Source organism: Panthera pardus, unplaced genomic scaffold (assembly GCF_024362965.1).
Source record: "Panthera pardus isolate Hobbes unplaced genomic scaffold, ASM2436296v1 HiC_scaffold_17, whole genome shotgun sequence".
Classification (NCBI taxonomy): Eukaryota; Metazoa; Chordata; class Mammalia; order Carnivora; family Felidae; genus Panthera; species Panthera pardus.
The window spans coordinates 143,841,801-143,856,184 of record NW_026526732.1 but is presented as its reverse complement, the minus strand read 5'-3'; the positions used below and the strand labels follow the sequence as shown (position 1 = coordinate 143,856,184).

At 47.5% G+C, this 14,384-nt stretch overlaps 1 pseudogene; it reads left to right on the top strand.

The window, feature by feature from the left end:
* The first annotated feature begins 7,020 nt into the window (after positions 1–7,020).
* Positions 7,021–7,403, top strand: LOC109271384 (60S ribosomal protein L27-like; annotated as a pseudogene).
* The last annotated feature ends 6,981 nt before the right edge of the window (positions 7,404–14,384 follow it).

Here is a 14,384-nt window from a genome sequence, read left to right as displayed (position 1 = left end):
AGAGATTCCGCTCCTAGGGATAGACTCAAACTACAAGTACATCTGTGCACTAGATGATAAATAACAGAATGTTCATAGCAGCGCTACTCATAACTGCCTCAACTGGAGGCAACTCCAATCATCAGCAGTAGAAAGGATAAATAAATCGTGCTGTATTTGTGTAATGGAATATTACGTATCCATGAGAATGAGCACACACAACTATATACAATATGGGTGAGCCTCACAGATAGTGTGGGGCAAAAGAAACCAGATACAAAAACATACATCCTCTATGATTCATTTACACGAAATTCAAAACTGGGAGGAGCTAATCTATGGTGTGAGAAGTCACAAGGGGGTTACTCTTGGCAGGTAGCAGTGACCAGAAGGAGAACTTAGGGGGCTTGGGGGTGGGGGGGCAGGGTTGTTCCATTTCTTTAACCGAGAGCTGTACATTTATGATTTAGCATTGTTTCTGAATGCATGCTTCAGTAAAAAGTTTTTTTTTGTTGTTGTTTTTCTTTCTTTCTTTTTTCTTTCTTACAGTGTGGTGTCTGTGGCTGGAGAACAGAATTCACTCTTCTTTTTTTGACAGGGTTGCCAGACTGATGGCAAGAAAACTGTGTCAGACATAGTGCGTCTGGACTTCACTGAGGAATGTGACAAGGCATCTTATGTCCTTGTGAACAAGATGGACAAATGTGGCTGGGTGACCGTGTAATTAAGTGGATTGAACCACTGTCCCCAAAGGGTGCTGATTAAGGAATAAATGTCCACCTGGAGGGAAACTCCTAATGCCTCTGGGCTCTGTCCTTGTCCTGGGAAGTCAAACACTGTTATCCCAGACTGCAATGAAGACATAACAGACAGGCTTATCACATTCACAGACGACACGAAGCCGGGAGGGAGAGAGGGGACAGGGCATGACAGAAGCAAGATCCAAAATGATTTTGGCAGAATGGCCAAGTGAAGCAAATCTAATAAGATGAAATTGAGTCAAAAAAAAAAAAAAGATGAAATTGAGTCAAGGATCTGCGGAAGGCCCTGTGACTGGGGCTAAAAGCTAACTTTTTAAGTTGAGGGTGTAAACACCCCTAGAACAGGGGCCCTCCTCTGGATCCTGGGGCCCACCCCAGAGCCCGGCACAGACAAAGCACTCAGAAATAGTTGCTAAGTTAATCCTCGACTGGAGGATGGAACCGTGCCTGGCCCCCAGGCCTTGTAGGGGAAACAGTGTACGTGCAGACCTAGGTGTCCTACTCTGGCAGGTGATATGAACAGCCTGTCAGTCAGTTCTGGATCCTTTTAAAGAGATGTAGACAGGGGCGCCTGGGTGGCTCAGTCGGTTAAGCGGCCGACTTTGGCTCAGGTCATGATCTCGAGGTCCGTGAGTTCGAGCCCTGCATCGGGCTCTGTGCTGACAGCTCAGAGCCTGGAGCCTGCTTCGGATTCTGTGTCTCCCTCTCTCTGCCCCTCCCCTGTTCATGCTCTGTCTCTCCCTGTCTCAAAAATAAATAAAACATTTAAAAAAAAAAAAAGAGATGTAGACAAACTGACACCAGCTCGGATAAGAACTTGGGACCTGTCTTTGAGGAACCATAGAAGACACTGGCCGTATTTAACCAGCAAAATAGAAGCCTGGGAAGAGGGGGAAGAGGGGAGAATGGTCAGGGTCCTCAAAAACCTGCCAGGCTGCCCTGCCCTCTGGGAAATCATAACCCATGGACACAGATGGATTCACCATGGAGCTGATACGGCTGCTGCTTCAGGGCCCCTCACTTAAATAGGCCCCTTCCAAGATTCTCAGAGGGGAGTTGACAAAATGTTCGCATGATCATATAGCTTTGTAAAATCTGCAAACATAGATATTTTAATCCTAACCTGTTAAAATCCCCTTCTCTTTCCACTTTGACTTCCCCTCCTCACATTTTCCTCCATGTTATGTGGTATCCCAGTGGCTGTGGGCATTTATGGGATCCAGCCCAGGGGAAACTAGGTTAAGTTTGGGTTGGGTGTGGTGGACATGTTTATTTGATTCTCAGTCACTTCCACGTCATAGCTGTGCTATTGCTAGCTATCCTGGTGCAGGGGTGACATTCAAGAGTATTCCTTCCATCCATTCAGCAACGTAACATAACGGGGCAGAGTCAGAAGGCCAGAGTTCATATGTGTGTGCCCTGTATGCCTGACATTGGAAGCATGTGGCTAATGGAGAAGAAGACAAGCGTGAATATACAGAGTCAAAAACAAAACAGGAAACAAAATGAAACCCTATAGGGCAGTCCTGTGCAAGATGTCATTCATTCTCTACAGCCCTAAGGTTTGGAATAGAAACCAAAGGGCAGGGGATGGGCTTCATTCAACTAGACAGTTTCCATCATTATTTAGCATTACTGCTTTGGTCTTGAGTGTGGATGGAGCGAGCGCCTTGAAACCAGAAGGTGTTTAGGCGTGGGCTGGAAACCACCTAGCAAGGATGTTGTAGGAGAGAGTTCAAGAACAAGATGGGAAGGCTTGCCTTCTCTGACCTCAAGCGTCCAAAGTTCTAGCCAGTTCATTCAGGAGGCCAATCGCCAGTTAGCACTTTCAAAGGGCAAGCATTGATCCCACAGTGCCTTTTCAATCCGTGGAACATCTCAAAGCAAAATTTTAGGGGTAAAATCTTCCTTTTGTGATAAGGCAAATGTAATATAAAATTTGCCATCTTAACCTTTTTTAAGTGTATAGTTTAGTAGTGTTAACTATATTCACATTATTGTGCAAATGACCTCCAGAACCTCATCTTGCAAAACTGAAACTCAGTGCCCATTAACCATCAACTCCCCCCTCTCCCTGCCAATCACCATTTGCTCTCGGTTGCTAGGAGTTTGACCACACCTGATACCTCACATAAATGAAGTCATATAGTATTTCGGGTTTTTTGTGTCTGTTTAGGGCTTTTATTTTTGCATTGTTTAAAATGAGGTACAGAGGCGCCTGGATAGCTCAGTCGGTTAAGCACCTGACTCTTGATTTCAGCTCAGGTCATGATCTGAGCCCCGTAGGTTCAAGCCCTGTGGTGGGCACTGCCCTGACAGTATGGAGCCTGCTTGGGATTTGGTCTCTCTCTCTCTGCCCCTCTCTTCCTCACTCTCTCTCAAAATAAATGAACTTTAAATAAGATAAAATGAGGTATGGTTTACAAACAATAAACTGCATAAATCTTAGATGTAAGGCTCAGGGACTTTTTACCTAGGCATACGTGGATGTCCCAAATCAAGATAAGGCCCTTCAGAGCCACAGAAGACCCCCGAGTACTCTATCCCACCATATCCCCCACCCAAGGCAACCCGTATTCTGACTTCTGCCAAAGTTGATTACAGCAGAATACACGCCAAGCTCGAAACTGAAAAGTCCAAGTTCTCATTCTCTTATTAACAAGTTATTCTGAACCCTGGTTTTCTCAGCTGTAAAACAGGGATGCTACTATCTACAACACAGGGTGCTATAGAAAGGCATCAAATAAAATAGCTTATGACAGTGAGCCCAGAAAAGACTCAGTACATGCTGGTTGACTATGAACGTTCTTCCCTTATAGTGGTGCCATGGCAGGATGAGGCAGGAAGGGTACTGTTCCTTGGGTGTAATGAGGGGGTGGGGAAATCCTCTGTTATGGAGGACTCTGAAGACAAAGGTCTATGGGGGGGAGTAGCACCACTGCCAAGAGACTCTGGTCAAACCTGCTGAGCTGCCAGCCACAGATCTGGGCCCACAAACCCACAAACAGACCCACGTGTGCCCTGCTGGTCTGGCCACACTGGACTCGATAACGGGATGGTGACTGCACTGCTCACTGTGTACCCTGCAGGTCAGTGTTCTCCAAAGTAAGCCGTCACCAGAATTACTAGGAGGCTGATGAAAACAGAGCTCGCTGGGCCCATCCCCAGCGTTTCCGATTTACGGTCTCTAGAATCAGGCTTGACAATGTTCGTTTCCCATGATGCTGATACTGTTGGTCCGGTGGTAAGAACACTGGTGTGGTAGAACCTGCTGATTCCTTGCCCAGGTCCCCTACACCAAAGCAGGCATATCATCTCTCAACTGCTGAGGACATTGGCTGCGAAGGGACCCCAGCTGCCCCTTCGCTGGAGTATCACCCACTGCAAATGAGAAGCACCTTGTCCTCGAGGTCACCCACCCACTATAGTCCACAGCTAGTGACTGACTGATGAGGAGGTAAAAAGGGCTGGCCCTCCTCTCAAAGGGGGGGACAACTTTGTGGTGTGGTTTTTGCTCCAAAGCCTCCTGAAGATCAGACTAATGTTAGGTGTTAGCAGAGACCACATCCATGCTCAACTCCTGCTATAGACTAAATATTTGTGTTTCCCTCCCCATTCCCCACCCCCACCCCCCACGCCCCCGCATAATTCTTATGTTGAAGCCCTAATCCCCAATGTGATGGTACTTGGAAGTGGAATTTTGGGGAGGTAATTAGGTTTAGATTAGTTCATGGGGTTGGGACTTTCATTACAGGATTGGTGCCTTTACAAGAAGAGGAAGAGAGACCTTCCTCTCTCTCTTTCTTTCCACGAGCATGCACAGAAGAAAGGCCATGTCAATACACAGTGAGAAGGCAGACGTCTGCAAGCCAAGAAGATGGGTCTAATCAGAAACCAAATCTGTCAGCACCTTGATCTTGGACTTCTCAGCCTCCAAAAGTGTGAGAAATAAATGTCTGCTGTTTAAGTCACCCAATCTTGTGGTATTCTGTAATATATTCTGTGCTCTGTTATACCAGCTCAAGCTAAGACAGTTCCCTCCTCTACAAGGAGTTCCTGAAAAGCAAGCACCCCTTAATGAACCATGTATGTCTGAATCCCTGGCTCAGGCTCTGCTTTCAGACCCAAGACACAGAGCGGGTATTTAACAGTGTTTGTTGAATGAGTGAACAAACATGAGACACACAGGGCTTGGGAAGATGACCACCACCCCCCTCCCAGCCCCTCTCAGACTGCAGGAGCCAAGGTCCATGTGGCCGCCGTTGGTAGGACCCCCCCAGCCGGTAACCCAGCTGGAGTTGCTGCAGTCTCTATCTGCGAGATGCTGCTGACGACTGCCTTGGGCTTCTGGATGGATTAATTAATTACTGCCAGCACCAGCAAGAGAAAGCAGCCAGCCTGACAGCTCAGGGCTGCTGGCAGGGCCTGCAGGGCCCCTCCCAGCCCCTCTTGGCAGGTGAGGTCTTCATTTCCCAGTACTTGGCAGAGTTGGGTCAGGGAATGGGTAGGAATGAATGGGGTCGGGACATAGTCAGGAGACAGAGGACGCAAGGGAAACAAAGGCCTGGAGCATCGCATTTCTTGGGCACCATCCCCCCTCCCATCCAGGGTCTCCTGTGGAGAATTAACCCCATTGTCCAAATAGTGAAACTGAGGCCTAGAGAGGCACACAGATTTACCTGGGGTCACAGGTTTGGGGGGAGGTTTCCGGGCCCTCTGCCTTCCAGTGTGGCTTTGGCCAGCTTTGGAGTGTGGTTGGTAAAGGAGGTGGCAATGGGGACAGGATTTCTGGTAACTTCTCTTCCTTTCTCCTCCCTGCTGTAAACCTTCCCTATCAGCAGGGGCCTTCCTAGCCTGAGACAGATTAGGAAAAGGAGAGACTCAAGCCGAAAAAAATGTGCTGTGTCTACCCCAGGGAGGGGCCAGGGATAATGAGGCGCTTCGTGCCCAGCTCTGCACCTCTACCCCCTATCCCGTCATCCACTTCCCTGTGGCCAGGACTGAGCTGAGAGTCGTGGGGCTGATAGGAATGACAGCTGCCTCCGTGATTAACCACTATAACCACACACAGAGGAGAGGCGGATGGGGAGTGGGGGCAGGAAGAAGTGAACTGGGGGGCATCACTCTTTAGCTAAATGGGAGGGCCTGGGAGGACCCTCACAGCCAGCTCTGGGTGTGAGATTTCCAGGGCGGGGCTCCCCACTTCTGGGGCAGTGGGCTCTCCCCTTCTGGTGTTTTCTTTGTTGCCACAGCTCCGCCGTGGTAGCAAGCCTGGCATTGGTGTTTATCAGGCAGCCTCTGTGCTGCCCCCTCCTTGAAGGGGAAATGAGAATGCACCTGTCTGTGCCTCAGTTTTCCCATCTCTAAAGTGGGAACAGCAAGCATTCCTACCTCAGCGACGGATGGGAAGACCTAATGTGCTGACACACGCAGAGCAGTTAGGACAGTGCTCGGCATGCAGGAAGTACTGTAAGCATAGCTGTTGTCAAATTTCATCAAATCTAAGCTGTCATGGTTTGGATGCACCATGACTTCATGTACCTCTAAGAAAAATAAAACACTGCTGAAAATAACCAAAATTCACTGCTTGAAAGACATATCCTGATTTCAGAAATGCTAAAATTGTGGGGGAAAATGTGTTTCTTAGAAAGATGAAGTACAGCATTATTCTCCTTCATATTGCTTCCTAACTGAAGCACTTAGCCCCCCGCCAGCTGCACGGCAGGTGCTAAATAAACATTTGTTGAGTGAATGAGTGACAGGCCAGCAGCACCAAGTACGAGGGAGGTGAGGGGCGCCCAGAGCCTCTTGGAAAGCCCCACTCCCCATCTTCTTCCCCACTGGCTCCCAACGCCCCCCCCCCCAACCGTGGAGACTGCCTGGCCCAAGGTCTTTTCAGTCTCTGCCTGTCCCACTTTGTCCAACTCCAATGACCAAACCCCTCAGCCTGGCATGGCTCCCAACAGGTTAATTGGGTAGACTGGCTGATGGCCCCTCACCCAACACCCACCCACCCGTGGGTACCATATGTGCTCTAGTGCCCTGGACCAAATAAAGCACACCTTCTCTGTGGTACCCTCAAGAGTGACCATTCACGGGAAGGTGCAATTAGATGGACTTCCTGGCTCCTGAGAAATGCTCAGGCTACAGAGAAATGCTGGAAAGGGGGCGGGAAGGGGGGAATGAAGGAAGGGGAACAGCGTGCATGTAGCTCTCTCCCCATTTTCTCTTTTAAAAAAGTTTTAAGAGTGGGCTTTCTTCCTTTCTGCCGTAGGGTCGAGTAGCTGGTGTCGAGATGGGCAAATTCATGAAACCCGGGAAGGTGGTGCTGGTCCTGGCCGGACGCTACTCGGGACGCTAGGCGGCCATCGGGAAGAACATCGATGATGGCACCTCAGACTGTCCCTACAGCCATGCTCTGGTGGCTGGAATTGACCTCTATCCCCGCAAAGTGACAGCTGCCATGGGCAAGAAGAAAATCGCCAAGAGGTCAAAGATCAAGTCTTTTGTGAAAGTTTATAACTACAATCACTTCATGCCCACAAGGTACTCTGGGGATATCCCCTTGGACAAAACTGTTGTCAACGAGGATGTCTTCAGAGACCCTGCTCTTGAATGCAAGGTCTGATGAGAGGCCAAGGTCAACTTTGAGGAGAGGCACAAGACCAGCAAGAACAAATGGTTCTTCCAGAAGCTGCGGTTTTGTTTTTTTTTTAAAGCTCTTCAGCTGATTTTAATGCTCATTTTTATTTTTGAGACAGAGAGAGACAGAGCATGAACAGGGGAGGGTCTGAGAGAGAGGGAGACACAGGATCCGAAACAGGCTCCGGGCTCCGAGCTGTCAGCACAGAGCCCGATGTGGGGCTTGAACCCACGGACCGCGAGATCATGACCTGGGCCGAAGTCGGACGCTCAACCGACTGAGCCACCCAGGCGCCCCCAGAAGCTGCGGTTTTAAATCTGTTTTGTTTCAGTCATTAAAAATACCAAAAAAAAAAAAAAAAAACAAAAAAAAACAAAAAAAAATTTTTTTTTAAGATGTTTATTTTTGAGAGAGAGACAGAGCACGCACCAGGGAGGGGCAGAGAGAGGGGGAGACACAGACTCCAAAGCAGGTTCCAGGCTCTGAGCTGGCAGCATAGAACCCAAAGTGGGGCTCAAACTCACAAACCACGAGATCATGACCTGAGCCGAAGTCGGACGCTTAACCGACTGAGCCATCCAGGCGCCCCTCTCTCCCCCTTTTCTCCTCTGCAACTCTCTAAAAGGAGATTCAAATCCCAGCTGGCATTAGCAGCATGACCTTGGTCACGCTACTTCTCAGAGGCTCATTTTTTTCCTATCTGTGAAATGGGGATAACAATAGTTCCTTCCTACACTTGGTGAGAGGGCTAAATAAAACAACACATAGAGTGTCAGTCTGGCTGGCCCCTTCCTTTCCTCTGCCCTTCCCCCTACCCCTCCACTCTCTCACCTGCTCCTTTCTCTCTCCTCCTACCCCTTTCTAGCCCTGCCCTAAGACCTACTCAATGCCAAGACTGATTAGTTTTCCTTCAACCCCTGAGACGCACTTTAAATCCTGCAGGGAGGGAGGTGGGGCTCAGGACTGTGGAAGCCTGAGGCTGGGGGCAGCTGTAGCGGGGAGGGGCGGTCCTCACACTGGGAATTTGCACTCTGGTTATTCCCACAAAGATTTAATTTGTGTCTTAATGGGCCACAGCCTCCTCCGTAAAAGCCCTAAAGTGCCTTTTCTTTTTAAAAAAAATGAAAGTTGCTGATTGTGTCTGGTGCTTCCTGGGGCATGGCGAGGGAGAGGCAAGAGAGAGGGGAGAGGGGAAAAGAGGAAGAGGAGGTGGCAGGGCTTAGGACTGTCAGATTCTGCTTTTCCCCTTTTCCCTCTTGGCTCCAGGCTCCCCTTGTCCAGAACCGGTATCATGGTCCTGGTGGGTGGTGACGGTGGCTGCCCCCGGCTGATCTGGAGAGAGCAGTTAATGGCCTGAAATACTGAACGCTGTTTCCCCAGATTCCGTTCTCCTGGAAGGACAGAGATTGTTGAGGTACAGCCATTCAACTCAATCCAAACAACAACCCCCACTGATCAGAACTCCTACACTGTGTGAAGGTATGGCTGGGACCCTGGGGGCTTTAGGGGAGGAGGAGAGGGATGGGAGAAAGAGGAGATGTTAAACACTTCACCACTGCTTGGTCGGCCCTTATTGGAGAACTAGTTCCCTCTCCCTCTCCCCTCCCCACCCCCCAACAACACCTGCTCAGTATCTCCCTCCAAAACTCACCACAGAGCCCTGAGCTCAGACCTTGGCCTCAACCACCATCGCATCTCTAGTCCTCCCAGAATCGCTCTTACTGCTTGTGTCTTCCTAGCCGACACCCTCCAGCATTGACTTGGGGACTGCTGAGGAACCCAGGGTATGGTGTTTGGGTCTCCCAGCTGAGAAGCACCAGTTTGTAGGATTCCCAAACCATTGACTCTTAAAATCAAGATCTCTCCTTCCAACAAACAACATTCCGGGCCAAGGTGGCCCAGGTGGTTAATTCCAATGGGGAGAGCAGATGTATCTGAGTAATCAATTCAATGCCAATCAAGATAACTTATTACAGATAGATGTGAAAAATAGCAAAGTTCTCAGTTTTCCTTCTGTTGAGGCTTTTTATGTCTTATCTCACCATGCCAACCTCACTCCACTGGGCATAGATGATTGTGCCTATTAGCCAAATGGGGAAACTGAGGCAGGGGGCTAGAAAAACAGGAACCAGTAGGTTATACACACCAGGAATTAGATATTCAACCAAGCCAAGGTGAGCCATCCTTAAGTTCCTCCTCTCCTACCCCATCTTTTTTTTTTTTTTAATTTTTTTTTTTAAAACGTTTCTTTATTTTTGAGACAGAGAGAGACAGAGCATGAACGGGGGAGGGGCAGAGAGAGAGGGAGGCACAGAATCGGAAGCAGGCTCCAGGCTCTGAGCCATCAGCCCAGAGCCCGACGCGGGGCTCGAACTCACGGACCGCGAGATCGTGACCTGAGCTGAAGTCGGACACTTAACCGACTGAGCCACCCAGGCGCCCCTCCTACCCCGATCTTCTACCTATAATTTTTTTCTATGTCTCCAGCTCAGGTTTAGGATCTTTAAAGTGGGGAGAATTAGAAGTTGTCTTGCCAAATACCCATCCCCCTCCTTCACTGTGGTTCTCTGGAGGCACTTGAACCGGTGATAACAAATGTAGATGCCTACAGGGGCAAGCCAGGTGGGAAACACAAATGTGCAAATTAGACCAGATATAGAACTGCAGGGAGTGGAGAGGTCTGTGGCAAAGTAGAGAGTGTGTGGCCTTCCTTATAGCAGTCAAACCCCAATAATTAAAATGAAGAATATGAATCTTCTGGTTAAACAATGTAATTGAATATGCACATTTATCTTTTTAAAGGCAAAAAACAAAATCACAAAAAGAGAATAAAGAGGGGTGCCTGGGTGGTTCAGCTGATTGGCCATTTGACTTCGGCTCAGGCCATGACCTCACAATTCGTGAGTTTGAGCCCCCTATAAGGGCTCTCTGCTGTCAGGGTGGAGCCCACTTCTGATCCTCTGTCTCCCTCTCTCTCTGTCCCTCCCCCGCTCAGGCACGCTCTCTCTCTCTCTTTCTAACATAAATAAACATTAAAAAAAATAAAAATAAAAATAAAAAGTCTCTAGTGGGGGGCACCTGCGTGGCTCAGTGGGTGAAGCGTCTGACTCTTGATGTCGGCTCAGGTCATGATCTCATGGTTGTGGGATGGAGCCTGGATTTGGGCTCCATGCTGAGCATGGAGCCTGCTTGGGAATCTCTCTCTCTCTCTCTCTCTCTCTCTCTCTCTCTCTCTCTCTCAATAAAAGTCTTTAGTAAGAGCAGTTAGACGCTCTGGCCTCCTCTCAGACCTCAGTCAGTTACCCTGTCCCCACCCCAGCAGAAGCCTGGATGTTTATTCCCAGGAGGGGTTGAACCAAAGGACCTCCAGTCTCACGAATAACAGGCCAGCTGGAAGTAAGGTGCTATACAAGTTTCCTAGGGCTGTCATAACACACAATCAAAAATTATTTTCATGGCTGAAAATAATAGAAATGTATTCTTTCACAGTTCTAGAGGTCTGAATTATGTCAAGATGTCAGCAGAGCTGTGTTCCCTGCAAAAGCTCAAGGGCAGAATCCTTCCTTGCCCCTTCTAACTTCCAGTGGCTCTGGGGGTTCCTTAGCTTGTGACCACATAACTCCAAACTCCTCTTCTATCCTCACATGGAAGTCTCCTCTTCTCTGTGTGTCTGTTCTCTGTATGTCACTTACAGGACACCTGTCATTGGATGTAGAGCCCACCTTGATACTCCAGGATGACCTCATCTCAAGATCCTTAGCTTAATTACATTCACAGAGATCCTCTTTCCAAATATGTTCTCATTGGCAGGTTCAAGGAATTACAACTTGGGCACCTTTTAGGGAGCCAAACAACTCACTGCAGGTATTTTACTGGAAGAGATGATAAGTGACAGTCTGTTCTCTGAACAGCGGGACTCCAGCTCTCTTTCCCTACTCAGTTCTAAGCATGCTGGCAGTCAGGTTTATACTCCCTGAAGGAGATTGGTGAACCTCTCCCTGGAGAAACTGACTATCTTAAGAGAAAAGTCTATATGTGCTGACATTGGGCATCTGCCAGTGAAGCAGCTAAGTCCCCACCTGATCACCTACCCATGAGGCCCACTGGGTGGGAAGGACAGCCTTCCCATAGAGCTGTCAGATGATTTCCTAGTAACCCGCTTTTAAGTATGAACAGATAGCAGGGATCATCACATGTGTGCAGAGTCTTCAGTTTAAAAGATGAAGACCAAACAGAAAAGCAGAAAAGAAAGGAAATCTGACAAAATGGAAACCATGCAGGAAGCTGATGAGAACTTACAAAATAAAAAGCAATATAAAACTTATTTCCAGAGAGATGAGAATATGTTGTATCCATGTAATAAGAACAAAATACTATAAAAGGAATCATTCTGAAAAAAAGTGTTCTTAAAAATTAAAAATAATTTAAAAGGATAGCTACTTGGGGTACCTGGGTGACTCGGTCGGTTGAGCATCCGACCTCAGCTTAGGTCATGATCTTGTGGCTAGTGGGTTCAAGCCCCACATTGGACTCTGTGCTGACAGTTCAGAGCCTGAAGCTTGCTCCAGGTTCTGTGTCTCTGTCTCTCTCTGTCCCCCCGTGCTTGCACTCTCTGTCTCTCTCTCAAAAATAAATAAATAAACATTAAAAAAAAATTGGGTCAGTCACCAACATTTAAAAAAAAGTAAAAATAAAAATAAAAGGACAGCTACTTAACTTCAATATAAAAGTATAGAAATAGGGGCACCTGGGTGGCTCAGTCAGTTAAGCGTCCAACTTCAGCTCAGGTCACGATCTCACAGTCTGTGAGTTCAAGCCCTTCGTCAGGCTCTGTGCTAACAGCTCAGAGCCTGGAGCCTGCTTCAGATTCTGTGTCTCCCTCTTTCTCTCTCTGCCTCTCTCCTGCTCATGTTCTGTCTCTCTCTGTCTCAAAAATAAATAAATAAAAGTATTTAAATTTTTTTTAAAAAGTGTAGAAATAAATTTATGGAAATCTCCCACAAAGTACAATAAAAAGACAAAAAGTGGGAAAATGGAAGAGAAAAAATAAGAAAATTCAAAGATCAGTTGAGAAGATCCAACATATGTCTTGTAGGAGTAACAGAAAAGGAAGAAGAAGAAAAAAAAAACAGAGAATATAGAGGGAAGAAATAAGCAAAGAAGTAATATAAGAAAATTTCTTTCCCAGTACTAAGAGACATGCTTGAGATCATCCAGAACACATGAACAGGAAAGGACCTCTATAAAGCCACATCATTATAAAATTTCAAAACACTAGTGATAAAAAAAGAAATCCTACAAACTTCTAGAGATTAAAAAAACAAAAGTCACCTGGAAAGGGAAAGGAATCATAATGGACTCAGATTTTTCAACCACAGCAGAAGCTAGAAAATAATGAATCAATGCATTTTAAATGCTAAGGGACATGGCTTTCTGTCTAGAATTGCATACCCAGCAATACTATCAACAAAGGGAGGGTAGAATAAAGACATTTCAGACGTTCAAGATCTTAATATGTGTATCTGTATACCCCCTCCAGGAGCCTGGAGACTCCTGACCCTGTTTTTATTTAAAATGTTAATATTTGGCTCATTATTATATTAGGTTCCTATTGCTGTTGTATCAAATCACTGCAAACTTGGTGGCTCAAGACAATACAAATTTATTATTTTACATTTCCTTTGGACAGAGTATGACATCAATCTCACTGAGCAAAAACCCAGGTGTCAGCAGGACTTTATTTACTTTTGGAGCCTCAGGGGGAAAATCTATATTCTTGCTTTTTCCAGCTTTTACAGGCTACCTATATTCTGTGGCTCGTAGCCCCATCCCGTCTTCAACGCCAGTGGGATCTTCATCATATCACAATGCATCACATCATATCACTCTGACTCTGCTCCTGTGATTACATTTTCTTCCACTTTTAAGGACGCTTGTGATGACAATGGTCGCACCTGGACAACCCAGGCTCATCTCACTAAATTAAGGCCAGCTGATTAACAATAGTAATTTCCCCCACAACCCTAATTCCCCTTTCCCATATAACTTAACACATTCACGCATTCTGGATAAGGACACAGACCTTGGTGGGTGGAGTGGGAGTGGAGGGGGGCAGCATTTTTCTTCCTATGACAATCATGGATTTTGTTTTGCATTAATTTAGATTTTTTTAGATATTGCATGAAAATATTTCTCTTTACTACTGGTTTTTTTTTACATTTTTTAAAATGTTTATTTAGTTTTGAGAGAGAGAGAGCACAAACAGGGGAAGGGCAGAGAGAGAGGGAGACACAGAATCCGAACCGTCAGCACAGAGCCTGACTCGGGGCTCAAACCCAAGAACCATGAGATCATGACCTAAGCCAAAGTCAGACGCTTACCTGATTGAGCCACCCAGGTGCCAACTGCTGAGGTTTTTTTTGGTGCCCCGTAAATTTGATGCTGAGCTGAGTGAGCATCCTAATCCAGGCTCTATCTATTTGTTCTTCTTTTCCACCCCTTCCAGCCTCAGGCTCAGCCCAGCGAAGCATCCTGGGCCTCAGGATTCCCAGAATCCAGACAAGTTCTGCAGGCCCCTTCTCAGCTATACATTCCTCTGCTCCAGTTTGAGAGATGGGGGCTCACGTTGCCGAGTCAGAGAAGGGAAAGGTTGCTCATTCCTCCTCAGCCCCAGGGAGGAGCCGGGCAGTCACTTCTAGGCACCTGATCCCCCCTCGGGGCTGCAGAGCTAGCCAGCCTTATAGCCTGACAGCAAGCAGGGAGGGTGGAGGCTGCAGGTGGGGGGAAGCGGATAGAAGAGATGAAAGAGGGTCCAGGCACTGCCTGAAGGTCAGGGAAGCCAGTGGTGTCTGGGCCACCGCAGTGGGGGTTGCTGGAAAGCTGATGCTGCTCACACCCTGGAGAGGCCTCTGGGAGGTGGGGGTCTGATCTTCAGCCATTCTAGCAATGTCACAAAGGACACTGCTGAGTGGGGGGTTGGACTGGGAGGGAAGGAAACGACT